The sequence below is a fragment of the Acinonyx jubatus genome, chromosome F2, assembly GCF_027475565.1.
Source record: "Acinonyx jubatus isolate Ajub_Pintada_27869175 chromosome F2, VMU_Ajub_asm_v1.0, whole genome shotgun sequence".
NCBI classification, from domain to species: Eukaryota; Metazoa; Chordata; class Mammalia; order Carnivora; family Felidae; genus Acinonyx; species Acinonyx jubatus.
This window is the reverse complement of record NC_069394.1, coordinates 4,889,372-4,902,495: the sequence shown is the minus strand read 5'-3', so window position 1 is coordinate 4,902,495 and position 13,124 is coordinate 4,889,372. Positions and strand designations below refer to the sequence as shown.

The 13,124-nt window shown below is 44.9% G+C and overlaps 1 protein-coding gene across 3 annotated transcripts in view; it reads right to left on the bottom strand.

Moving 5' to 3' along the window:
- The window catches only part of FAM135B (family with sequence similarity 135 member B), a 287,754-nt gene that overhangs the window by 219,870 nt on the left and 54,760 nt on the right, over positions 1-13,124 (bottom strand). The window contains exon 1 of one of the 3 annotated variants that reach the window (XM_027063842.2): positions 4,273-4,455. The exons of the other annotated variants lie outside the window; for them this stretch is intronic. The gene's annotated coding sequence lies outside the window, so the exon portion shown is untranslated. Of the gene's footprint in view, positions 1-4,272; positions 4,456-13,124 lie in introns of those variants that run through there. 3 annotated transcript variants of the gene reach the window in all.

The window sequence follows — 13,124 nt, the reverse complement described above, 5'->3', positions numbered from 1 at the left end:
CTCTGCCTGCCCTCTCTTGCTCTCTCTGATAAGGGCTTGCTGCCCCAGGAAGAGGGCCCCATGGCAAGGGCCTGAGGGATCCCCAGCCAACAGAGGACCCTCTGGGAACTGAATCCTGCAGACCACCATTTCAGTGAACTTGAAAGGGGATCACCCTTAAGAGGATGTAGCCCCAGGCAACAGCTTCATTGTACCAAGCAGAGTCCTGAGCCGGATCACCTAGAGCTTAAGCACACAGGCAGATTCACAACCCTGTGAGATCATTAATGTTGTTGTTTTAAGCTGCTGACCTTCGAGGTAATAGGTAACTCATGCAGTGTGCCTCTGGAAGCTTCTCATGTTCTATTTCACATCTTGGCCTCACTGAGTCTGATCCAAATCATCTCAGGGATGACCGGTTCTGCTGGGGCTCCAGTAACCTCCAGTGAGTGGAGTGGAATCTGATCCCGACTTGCCTGAGCCTCACAACACACTCTCTCGCACCCCTGGGATATTAACCCCATCTGGAACAAACTTCTGTCCAGAACAACAAATACATGATTTCCTCTCTCCCGGCAGCCAGGATGGACAGCCTGAGATACATTTTACACTGCTTCTCAGGCACTGCCCTTGGCACCTGCGGGAATAGAAAACCAGAACTGTAAAGATGGCCACCTGGCTGGCGCCCCTAGTGGCTCTCTATCCTTCCATGCTTTGCTTCCCTGACCCTCTCTCCTCCAACCTAGGATCACAACCTAGTACTGTGTGCACACAACCCTTGCCCCCAGCTCTTCTTTCTGAGTCAGTTAGGCCAGGATGAACAGTGTCTAACACAACAGAGATGCCCAATCCTTGGGAATGATCAAGCCTTCTCTCTCTGCGGCTGGGAGACCCCAACTGTTTCCCTTTTAGTTTGAAAGTTTTACAATTCCAACAATTTTTCCATTGTACACACAGCCTCTTACCTTCACCAGAGCACACAGCAAAATGGAAGACACAAGCCCTACAATGAGCAGGGTCTGAATTACACCGAGGAAGAGTCCCTCCCAGCTCCCTCTCTCCAGCATCCATGAAGTCTCCCCCTCCCCCTTCTTGTCCTTCATGCCTTGTTGACACTCTCCAGCTTAGATGTGCTCCACCTCACCATCTGTCTCAAATTTCCAAGCCTTTGCTCATCTGCTCTCTGTTTTGATGAGCCTCCTATCTTCCAGTTAATTCTTAAGTATTCTTAATAACATACTTTAAGGGTCATTCTATCCAGTAACTTAGGACATCTTCCCCCAAGACACCCCATTTGGCCTACACATTGCTTCGCTGAGATTTCAGAAGTATTTCGAGTATATGTTTGCTTAAATTATTCATTTTTCTCAGAAAACACTGGAAACTGAACTATGACTGGGATGAACACTCTTTCATCTAGTACCCTAGGTGCTTCATCACTTTTTATCGAATGAATGGATGTGTTGGATAATGGAAGAAAAATGGCAAAAACTAATTTTCCCTTGAACATTTTTTGCTCACAATTTCAACATAAATCTGAAAGCTGTTCACTCCTATGTTGGAAAAGAAAAAATGGAATAAAAACACATACTCTTCTACCATTTCTATATTCAGATGACAGTTGGGTACACACACCATTGGCTCAGTTCAGCAAAGCCAACAATCTGGCCCTACTCCTTGTGCATCTGAGAGCTTGTGAAATCACCAGGTAAACATGCAGAGCAAATCTGGGGAGAGGGTGGCAAGCATTTTTCACATCCCTCCCTTTTCCTTGGCTAGGCCACCCACCCTCACCTCCCAACAACCCACCTCCAATAAGGGCTTTATTTTCAAGAGTGAGCACATAGAACATCCAAAGCTCTATCATCTGAGCAATGTATCTACAGATCAGGGACTTTTAAATACTTGGGAACTACTGAGATAATTTAATGACTGAATACGCTTTAAACCCATTGCGTGCGCGCGTGTGCACACACACACACACACACACACACACACCAAAGGTGGGAAGATCACAACCACCCAAGACAGCTCATTTAGTTTCCAGCTAGGTAATAAATAGAGAGGACATGTGATATTTCCTTTCTGAGGATATGTAAACTGGGACAAAGTCACCTAGCCACTGAGTCTCAGTTTCTACAACCATAAAATAGAAACCATAATGGGCCTGCACAGCCTCACCCAATGGACAGCAATGATGATTTCAGGAAATAACATTGACAGAGCAAAACTGCGACTCTAAAGAGATTGTTTCTTCCAGTACAGACGGCTTTCCCTGCACCACCTTCCACTCGGGGTACCTGGGCATTCTGCATTCCCCACCTCCAGAAGAGGGCGGGCACCTTGGAACTGCAGACATAAAACAAGAAAAGCCAGTCCCTGGTTGTAAGTTTTGAAACAGACTTTTGAATTTAATGGGAAAGACTGTCATTTGACAGAAAAGATTTTGGACTTTCAAAAGTCCAGGAATTACAAGAAGTTCAGAATGTAATCATTTTTCCTTCTCCCCAACCTAGAAACCAGATAAAGTCTGATGGGATGAGAGCAATTTGAGAGAGACTGGAAGGGGAAGCAGAAATGACTGCACCCCCGGTTCATTCCCTGCTAAGAGTCCCCAAGCTCCTCCACCCTCAAACCCAGCTGAGCGCTCTTAATATAAAGAAAAAGTGAGAATTTCCAGATGACCTGGAGGAACCTCTGTGCAGAAAGTACCTATGTCCTCATCCCTGGGTTGAGGTTGGTGATGCAGCAGGTTCACAGAGTTCCTCAGGCACCAATTGGTGTCCTGTCAGAAGGACCTCAAAGGCTCAGAGAGCCAAGAGTGGAAGCCCTGGGGTAAGGGACAAGAGGCTGATGACTGAGGATCCCATGGGAAGACATAAACTCTAAGAATGCTGGTGAGGATAGCTGATGGTCAAGGGTGAACCACCCAGTCTCCCACTCTCAGGCTCCATCTCCACCTCTGTGGCTTTCTGCAAGTCCAAAAATTCAATCTCATTGAAGAGTGCAGAGAGATTCTGGATTTTGTTGTTATCTATGGCCAAGAAGCTAACATAGAAATGAGGTTCCACTACAGAAAAACAGCTACCTTTTCGGAAAACCCGAATTGGTGAGCTAGGTCACCATAAGGAAAGGGCCTCACCCAGTTTCTGGCCCCGAGCAGGTGTCCAATAAGTAGCAGTTCCCTCCCTGACCTTCACGCAATGCTCCACGGCTCCCAATTTAGCTATCTGTCGTGACGATTACAAAGGATTTAATCACAGAATCTTTGCACAGTGGGTAACTTTCCAGGCCAGCTCTCTCAATATAGAGTTTGGAAATCCCAGGGAGGCCAGGGCACAGCAAGGTAGCATCAGTGACAGGGCTGGGGACCCGGGTCTCTCAAATTTATGCCGACCTCCTTCCACTTCTCATGATGCTTCCCAAAGAGCAGAGCCAAAGATGACTTTGCAGGAGATCATAAGTGATCTAAGTGTCTGAAGACAGGACAAGAGGCAGTTAATTAGTGCAAAAAGCTAATTAAGGTGATATGGCCCCAGGGGCAATCCAACTGCTCTCCAGAGTCCAAGAATTAATGACAGTGATACAGTAACTTACTCTAACCCTTCAGCTCCCCGTAGGTCCATCTCCTGAACAATGGCTTCATCTACTTACTCTATCAAGTGCCTCCACTGGTTCTGGAACGTGTGGTCCCCCTTTTTGGCACAACACGCAAGACTCTCTGTTTTGGCCTCAGTGTACTTTCTTAGCCTCACTTCCCACCCAAGTCTTCCAGGGAACCTCTTCCTTCCCTTGGCCACAATATTTTCTGAGCCATACATAGCATTGCATTTTATAAATATTCTTTCTCAGGTGGCTTTTCAAAATATACTTTCTATGCATTGCTACCATGAAACCTTTGCAATGCCAGGTAGCCATAGTCTGCTCCACTGATTTGCCTCTTAATTCAAAAGAGTTGAATGCATCACAAATGCATCCCGAAGCCATGTTGGGCTGACCACATGGTCACCACTATCTTTTTTAACACTCCAAGTATTACCATTAATAATAAGATCTAGCAGCTAGTGAGTGATTATTAAGTTTCCAGGAGCTCTCCAGAGTAGTTTACACTCATGGACAAGTTGATCCTTACAATGACCTTGGAAGTGGGTGAGATTACCTGAAAATTAGGTTTGAAAAAGACTCAAGAGAAGACAAATGATTCAACCCAAGTTCAAAGAGAATAAATGAGAAGCAAAACTAGATTCCAAAGCACATACTCTTAGGCACTGTATTTCACCTACAAGCACTTACTTGCAAACATCAAATGTAGTCATTGAGAAGACAAATATCACTCTGAGCAAGGCCCCATCAATAAGATGTGGTTGTGGAGAGAGTTGGCATAGATCCCATTCTTAAATTCATAAAACTGTTCAGAGAGAATGCAGTCTCACCCCTTGCAGGTGTACTCTCTACAGTGGCCATATTAGAATCCCCATTGTTCATGAAGACTCCACTCGTTGGATCCATTGACATTCCATTTAGAATTGCTCTGAGGCAATGGAGGAGGAAAGATGAACCAAGTCTTATTCACCCTCTTTAGAGTGGTCAGAACACAGGATTAGCATCTGCCAGGCTTGGCTTTCCATCCTGGCTTCACCTCTCACTCAACGTGGACCCTGAGCTTTCTTCACCTGAGTTTTAGCCAACAAATTATTTGAGACACTGTCCCAGGTGCTGAAACCACACATGAGGCTCAGTTTATGCCATCAAAGAATTCATAGGAACTAGATAAGTTTAGTACAATACAGTAAGCTCAGCAAGAAGGAACTTAAGTCTCAAATCATACAACAAAATACTATGCCAAAAGACCAATAATCATATGAAAAATTACTCAATTTCATTTACAATCTTATAAATGTAAACTAAAATCATAAGATGATACTACTTCACACCAGAATGGCCAAGGTGAAAAAGGCAGGCAATACCAAGTGTGTGGGGAGGTACAATATAACTGAAATTGCTATATACTACTGCAGTAAGTCTTATATGACCACTTTGGAAAACTGTACAGTATGTACTAAAACTGAATATGCAGGCACCCTGTAACAAAGCTATGAATTCTCAATAATATACCCAACAGAAATGCACATATATATATATATATATATATATATATATATACGTGTGTGTGTGTGTGTATATATATTAAACAGATGTAAGAATGTCTGTACCACTTCTTGTAATGCTCCAACAGTGGAGATTATACAGATCTTAGTAGAATGGGTGACTGAATTGTGGTATATTCATACTTTGGACACTGTATGGTAACAAGAATGAGATACTGCTACATACAGAAAGATGGATGAGTTGCATAATGATGTTTGAGTAACAGAAACAAAACACAAGAGTCATACACTGTATGACCCCATGTCTATAAAGTTCAAGAAGTCAGGACAAGTAACTATACTTGGCAGTGGTGGTGGGTAGTAATTGGAAAAACCACAAAGGGTATTCATAGGAATGTGGATGATCTTGTTTCTCGATTTGGGTACTGGTGAAACTAGATTTTTGACTTTGAGAAACTCCATTGAGATTATACAAATGTGTGTTTCAATTAGATTTTTCTTTAAGTTTCTTCCATGACACTGATGTGTTGAGATATGTCTTTTACCTTGATTTTTCCAAAAGTCGTATGTTTTATCCTGAAACAAAAACTACATTTCAAAACCTTGACCCATGAGACAAGAATTATAACATTTACCTTCAAAAGGGGATATGATAATTAAATTGGGAAACATGCACCAACAAGTTACAGGCACAGGAAATGCTTGCATTGAGTGAGTGCATCCTATCAATGCTATTACTTCAATGGGCTCCATAGTTTAGAAAACTAGGTAGCAATATCTACTAAAACTGGACTTACGAAGATCCTGTAACACAGCTATGCCAATCTAGTTGTACAATGTAGAATGTTTCGACAGGTTTTATACCATTCCCTGGTAATTTCCCATCTTTCAATCTCTATTGCCTTGATGTACTTCTCATTCTTGCTATAATAAACCCCTTATGCATCCCCAACTCAACCCATTATGTTGCTGCAACTGGTCTCGACTTAGGTGTTCTGTTTTCTTGCAATTCCCAGCTCATCAACCCGTTAATGTCCACACACACACCACAAGCAACCTCCTTAAAGTCCTCTCCCACTTTTTAACTCCCATACTTTGCTCCTCCAAAAACAGTAACAGCATTACTATCATCCTCAGTTGTCATTTATTGGGTATCGATCATGTGTCACGCTCTGGGACACATGCCTTATATACATTAACTTATAATCCAATCTATCCCTTAAACAATATGGATACATCATTGAATAGTTTTTTTTTTTTAATTTTTTTCAACGTTTTTTATTTATTTTTGGGACAGAGAGAGACAGAGCATGAACGGGGGAGGGGCAGAGAGAGAGGGAGACACAGAATCGGAAACAGGCTCCAGGCTCCGAGCCATCAGCCCAGAGCCTGACACGGGGCTTGAACTCACGGACCGCGAGATCGTGACCTGGCTGAAGTCGGACGCTTAACCGACTGCGCCACCCAGGCGCCCCATCATTGAATAGTTTTAAAATAAACAAATTATGAAACAAATTAGCAAGGACCAAGGAAATTAGGCATCATTATCCCAGTTTTTAAATGAGGACACAGAGGCTCCAGGTGAGTAAGTAATACATCTTTCTTACAAAACTGGGAGCAAGAGGAGCTGGGGTTCAAACCAGGTCTGGTGGGTTGCCACACCAAATGTTCTATCCCAAACTAGCTCAGCCTGCCACTGAAGACTGACTGACAGATTTTCAGCATAGTGAGTCCAGACATAAGGCTGTCTCTCATGATAACCCAATCATGATTTGTCCATTTACAGTCAGGGAAACTGAGGTGGAGGTCTATTTCAGTGCCCAGGTCTTTGTATCATGCTTTACGCGATAGAGGAATCATAAAACTGGAGTTGTATGTATGCAGTGTCATTTGTAGCAGCCAAACAATCCACCTGTGTTACTTACTTTATCTTAAGAGGACAGAGAATGTTCTCCTCAATTTAAAGATGTGTTAACGGGGGCTCAGAGTGGCTGTGCAGCAGTGGGACCTGGGCTTAGAACCATCAACCTTAACAATTTTATGTCAGGCTCTCTCCCGCACAAACCCACCTTCCTAAAGATTCAGATGTCAGTGAGTCCTAGCAGGGATCTCTGCCAATTCCATAACAAAGGGCTAATGGGGTCACGCTTTTCTTTTAAATTGTCAATATTTTTAGGTTTACTTTTGTTCCTGCTGTTTCGAATACAGGCTTCCATTTAACCTTCAAAACCTAATTCAAATATCTCATTCTCTCAGAAGTCTTCTCAGATCTTGTACTCCCTTATTTCCTTCAAAAAACTGTCCCCAAAGGCCTACAATGTAAGTGTCAGTAGCCAAGGTACAGAGGCTTCGATGGTGCATAAAAAGCCACCTCCCTGTTCTTCCAGTGCTTATGTTTTTAAGGGGGGCTCGCACGCATGGCTCTCAAATGCAATTTCCAACTGCAGTAAATGCTACGAGCGAAAAGTACAGGGGGCTTTCAAACCAGATTGTGGGGCACTGGATCTAGTCTCGGAGGTCAGGGAAGACATCCTCAGGCAGAGTTAATATTCTGGTATGACCTGTACTTACTTGGCTGCACTGTAATAACCCCCCCTAAGTGTTTCCACAATAGTCTGTGAGTAACGCAAGGACAGTACCATGTCTCATTCAGGCCTCAAGCCCATGTCCTAGAAGCCTTGGGTGGCCCATTGTAGGTGGCTAAGGGATCTCTGTCATCCTCAGCAGTACAGCTGCTTCCCTTGTGGCCACCACCGTCAGTGGAGAAAAATGTAGGCAGCGTGTGAGTGAGCAGAAGCCCCGTGTGATAACCTCTACTCAAGGGCACCTTCTTGGCACCTAAAGAAAGAAAACAGCACCTTGTTGATGGCAAAGGAATGGGAAAGCCGACTAGCTCCCACTTCTCTGAGAGGCTAATTTGCTCTCGGTACCTCCTCCCCAGCCTCTTTCACAAGCTTGGAGCAGCAGCAGCTTTCTGATAATGACTATCCACAAGTCCCACACCGTGATTGTGGTTTGCATTAAGCCTGGTTAAAACATCAGCTTACGAGGCGGGTGTGGATGCAGAGGTGTCATCCAGCCCAGAGCAGAGATCAAAGATGCCATCTTGGCACCAGAGAAAATCTGCTCATAGGTACTTCAACTTTCAGAGCTGGGTATTTTACATCTGGAAGGCTCCTTTCAGAAATCCTCTCCAATCAGCACAAACGACAAAGAAACTGATTGAGGTCTGGGAAGATCAATTCAGGACCAAGAGCAAGCAAGGGACAAAACTGACTCCTGGGCCCCAGCTTTGCAGGTTTTAGATGCAACAGTCCTCTCACTATGCCCAGTTCTTGCATCATTTTTTTTCTCCTAGTACTTTGTAGACTTATTGCATACATTTTTTTTAATTTTTTAAAACATTTATTCATTTTTGAGAGTGAGAGAGACAGAGCATGAGCAGGGGAGGGGCAGAGAGAGAGGGAGACACAGAATTGGAAGCAGGCTCCAGGCTCTGAGCTGTCTGCACAGAGCCTGACGCAGGGCTCAAACTCACAAACCGTGAGATCATGACCTAAGCCGAAGTTGGATGATCAACCGACTGAGCCACCCAGGCGCCCCTGCATACATTTTTTTTTTAAGTTGTGGTTAAGAACACTGAACATGAGACCAACCCTCTTGAAAAACGTCTAAGTGCACAATACACATCGTTAACTACAGGCACAACATTGTGCAGTAGATCTCTAGAATGTATTCCTCTTGCGTAACTGAAACTTTATACAGCCGCGACGCCCGAAGCATGAAATTCCCGCTAAAGTAGCACTTCCTAGAGAGGAAGGCTCACACGGACTGCAGATTTTGTGTAAAGTTTTCACTACTGCATTCAGTCCCTCCAGTGCCTTCGCTGCGCCCCCTCTGCCCTGTGCTGCCCTGGTTTCCATTTCCATCAGCACCGATAAGAGCAGTCGCCACTTGCTGATCACCTGCAAGCCACGCCCACTCAGACACCTGCACACACACCACCCGGAATGCTCAGAAGCAGTCCACAAGGACGTGTGGCATGTGTGTTGGATACCTACTGATGCATAACAAGATCACCCTGGAACCCGCTGACTTAAAAGCGACGATTTTATTTGCTTCCCACTCAATGGATCAGGCATTAGAGCAGAGCCCAGCTCTGACTCCACACCCAGCCAGGGAGCTCTCAGTTGGGGTTGGAAGATGCAAAATGGTGCCTGGCCTCTCTGGACGTGGCGTCTCTCTCCTGCTGGGCGGTCAGGGTTCAAGTGGGTGCCAGTCTCCAAGAGAGAACGTTCTAGAAGGTGAGAATGGAAGCTGCGGATCTCTTCAGGTCTTGGAAGATCAACAGCAGCATTTCAACCACATCCTGTTTGTCAGGTCAGTGAGAGGGCTGGCCCAGATTCCAAGGGACGCGAAAGAGATGCTGCTGGTAGAAACACCTTGCAAAAGGCAGTGTGGGATGGGAGGTATCATTACAGGCATCTTTGGAGTGTCACAGTTAGGACCGTGTTCTCTGCAATCAGACATCTTGGTTCCACCATCGGCTGTGCGTCCATGGACAAAGCCCACCTCTCTGAGTCTCACATTCCTCACCTCTAAAATGGGAATAATAGCATCTGCCTCATCAGCTTTCGTAAGGGAATAAATAAAATAATGCCTAAAATGAGCTTCACGCCATGTCCCCCACACAACAAATCTCTACAAACAGTTGCTGTTTTTAGAGTGATCTTATAATTTATCATCCAATTCAGGACACTTTTGAGAGTGAAAGAGGGAGGGGCTGCTTTGTGTAATTATGTGGACACAACAGGTACACATGGGATTTATATGCACCTCCAGCTACTATCACCGTCAATCTTTAAAAATAGGCAAAATCCAACTCAAACCGAAATGAGAAGAGATTAATGAGCTCCCCCAAGTTCATTCACTCACTCACACGCTCCCTCACACATCTGGGGAGCTCCTCCATGCCAGGCGCCGAATAAGAGAAAATGTGTCCCTGCCATGTTGAAACTTACACTCCAGTAACAGAGAAACTACATCATCAAACAGGTAAATAATTAGTTTCCTGTAATGTGGCTGTTCATCAGGTGAACCAGGGTAAAGGAGGAGAAAATGCACTAGTGGGCACAGCTGTACCTGAAACAGATAATTCTTCCTCAATGGCTGAAATCAGTGGTCCACAGACTGTGACCCAGGGGCCTGGGCTGGTGTCTGCCTGTCCTGATAAAAATGTGTCACTGAAAGACAGCCGCACCCGTTCATTTACATATTCTTTTATGGCTGCTTTTAAGCATCAGGCGCTGGCCACAGGTCACATGGCCTGCAAATCATAAAATATTTCCTATCGAGCCCTTTAGAGAAAAAATTTGCCCATCTCTGGCTTAAGCAACGCAGCCATGTAAGAAATGCATTACCATCCCTTCACTGTCACTGAAGATTCAGAGGAAGAGGGCACCATGTGTCCCGGTCACTTTTGTCATGATGCTCTTGGGCTCCTCCCAACTTCCCATTCTCGGGCTTCGAAGTTACAGCTTTATCCAAGACTAGATCCCCTTAGGTTTTCAGGGCGGCTCCACATAGTCCACAACATCAGAAAGAAAAGACACCAGTCTTAAGAGTGCCTCTCTTAAGGGGCGCCTGGGTGGCGCAGTCGGTGAAGCGTCCGGCTTCAGCCAGGTCACGATCTCGCGGTCCGTGAGTTCGAGCCCCGCATCAGACTCTGGGCTGATGGCTCGGAGCCTGGAGCCTGTTTCCGATTCTGTGTCTCCCTCTCTCTCTGCCCCTCCCCCGTTCATGCTCTGTCTCTCTCTGTCCCAAAAATAAATAAACGTTGAAAAAAAAAATTAAAAAAAAAAAAAAGAGTGCCTCTATTGGAAGGAAAAAAAGCAATCCTTCCCTGAGATCCCCAAAATGTCCCTCAGTGGCTCACCTTCCAAAACAGAGTCTCCTTGTCCTCTCTGAATCAGGCACTGGAACGGGAAGGGGACCAATATACTGGACTAACATCAATGGCAACAATCCCTAGGGCTGGGAGTGGGATTCCTCTCCCCTAAATCATTTTTGGAGGGGTACGCACTTAAAACCTGGGGGCACAGGCAGGGGAGAGGACATTAGACACAAGTGATGTCTGATGTGAAGAGTGACTGTGGTCAGCACAAGGGTCATAGGTGCCTTTAGAAAGAGTGTTCAGAGAAGGACTCGTAGGACATGACCTCCAAACACAGCCCTGAGCAGGATGGGGAGCAGGGCTTGGAAAGATCTTGTGAAAGAACTTCCAGGTACAGGGAAATATCCTTATTCAAAATCCTTCTCTCAAAATCCTTCTTAAGCCAGGTCCAAAGCCTGCGTGGTCTCCACTGCTCCAAGTTGTCTGCAGAAACTGCTTTTCTTCAGTTACAGCCTCTCATCCCATGGTCTTCCTCAGTCTTTGATCATATCCCGCAAACCTGAGTGACCTCCTGTTTAGCCCTTCTCCCCAGCCAATCTTGGTAATTTTCTCATTCTCCTCAGTATGCACTCAGGGGTGGATCCGTTTTGCCTTCTCGTCTCCTCTTAGGGTGTGAATCCTTAAGGTCAGTGACCGATTCAGACCCATACTACCCAGCAAGAGCTCACAGTACATTCTTGGCGAACATCCACTGAATCAGACACCTGAGGACAGATCTGTGGTTCTGCTTGTTTTAGTCTACTGGGGACGGAGGGCCCCCCAAAGACTTAACTTCCTTGAAACAGTCCAGGTACCCTATCAAAAGGCACAGAGAAGAGAAAAACAACAGAATGGTATCCATCCGAGCATCAGTTCCTGGGAGACTCTGATGGGGAGAAGTACAAAGTGAGAACAGTGAGGCAAGAGACAGGAAATAGTGTGCTGTATGTGGACAGCAAAGGGCGCAGGGCACACGCGGGGCATGTGTCTTCGTGGGTGCACATGGAATATGCCACAATAAAATTAGGTATGATTTTTCCAGTGATGAAGGGCCAATGAAGAACAAACACAATTTGCTGTCTACCTATTTTATTTCAGGAATTGTGTAAGCTACTTCATATACACTTAATCCTCATCAAAAAAAGACTGTTATATAGCAGGAATCTCTATTTCATAGATGATGAAATTCATGCCCAGCAAGGTGAGGTGGCAGAGAGTCACATGGTGAGAAAATGGCAAATGCCCAAGCGGGTGACCTTTCCTCTCAGCCACACAGCTGACCAGTGCTTTAAGAATTCACTTCAGCAAGAAGAGAGAGAATATGTCTGCTGGAGAGGAAGAGATATTAGGTTGGGACAACCATTATGAGCTGTTGCAATAATCCATGGCAGAAAGGATGAAGTCTAGCTCTAGGCACTGTTACCAGAAATCAACCATACCTGGAAACGAAGCAGGTGCAGAGAGGGGAACAGGTGCAGACGATGCAAAGGCACCTCCTTGGGGAAGTGGGCTATGAGGAGACAATACCTTCTCTGCTTGTACCCCGTCACCAAATCAAAGTATCAGCAAAGCCGCCCTTGGGACTCTTTGCTCTAACTGCGGGCACACATTCTAAGCTTAGATAAGCTTTAGTCACAAGGACGAAATATTATTAGTTTAGCTGTGTTTCAGCTCCAGCTCTCACTATGAATCATGTGTGCATGAATCATAATCACCGCTCTTCATATTTTAGAAGCAAATGTACAATTTTTCTTACCCAAGGAAAAAAATTAATTGCTGTCTAAATATGAATCTAATGTTGTTTCTGAAGTTCTTGGATTTATTCAATTCTGAGCCTTCGTTTTCTTTGGGAGTAAAAATAATCAGGAAAGCTTAAAAAAAAGAGAGGCGACATATGGAGTGTCTGCCCTGCCCATGACTCTGCTCTATGCTTTTCAAAGTCAAGGTAGATGTGAGTGTTCCCATTTCATAGATGAGGAACCTGAAACTTACATAAGCAATCTATTGGCCCTGGATAACACAGCTAGTAACAAAGAGAACCTTGGGGCTCCAATTAAGGTGAGTTAGATGCCAAATCTCATGCTTCTGATGCTCCCTCCCTGTCT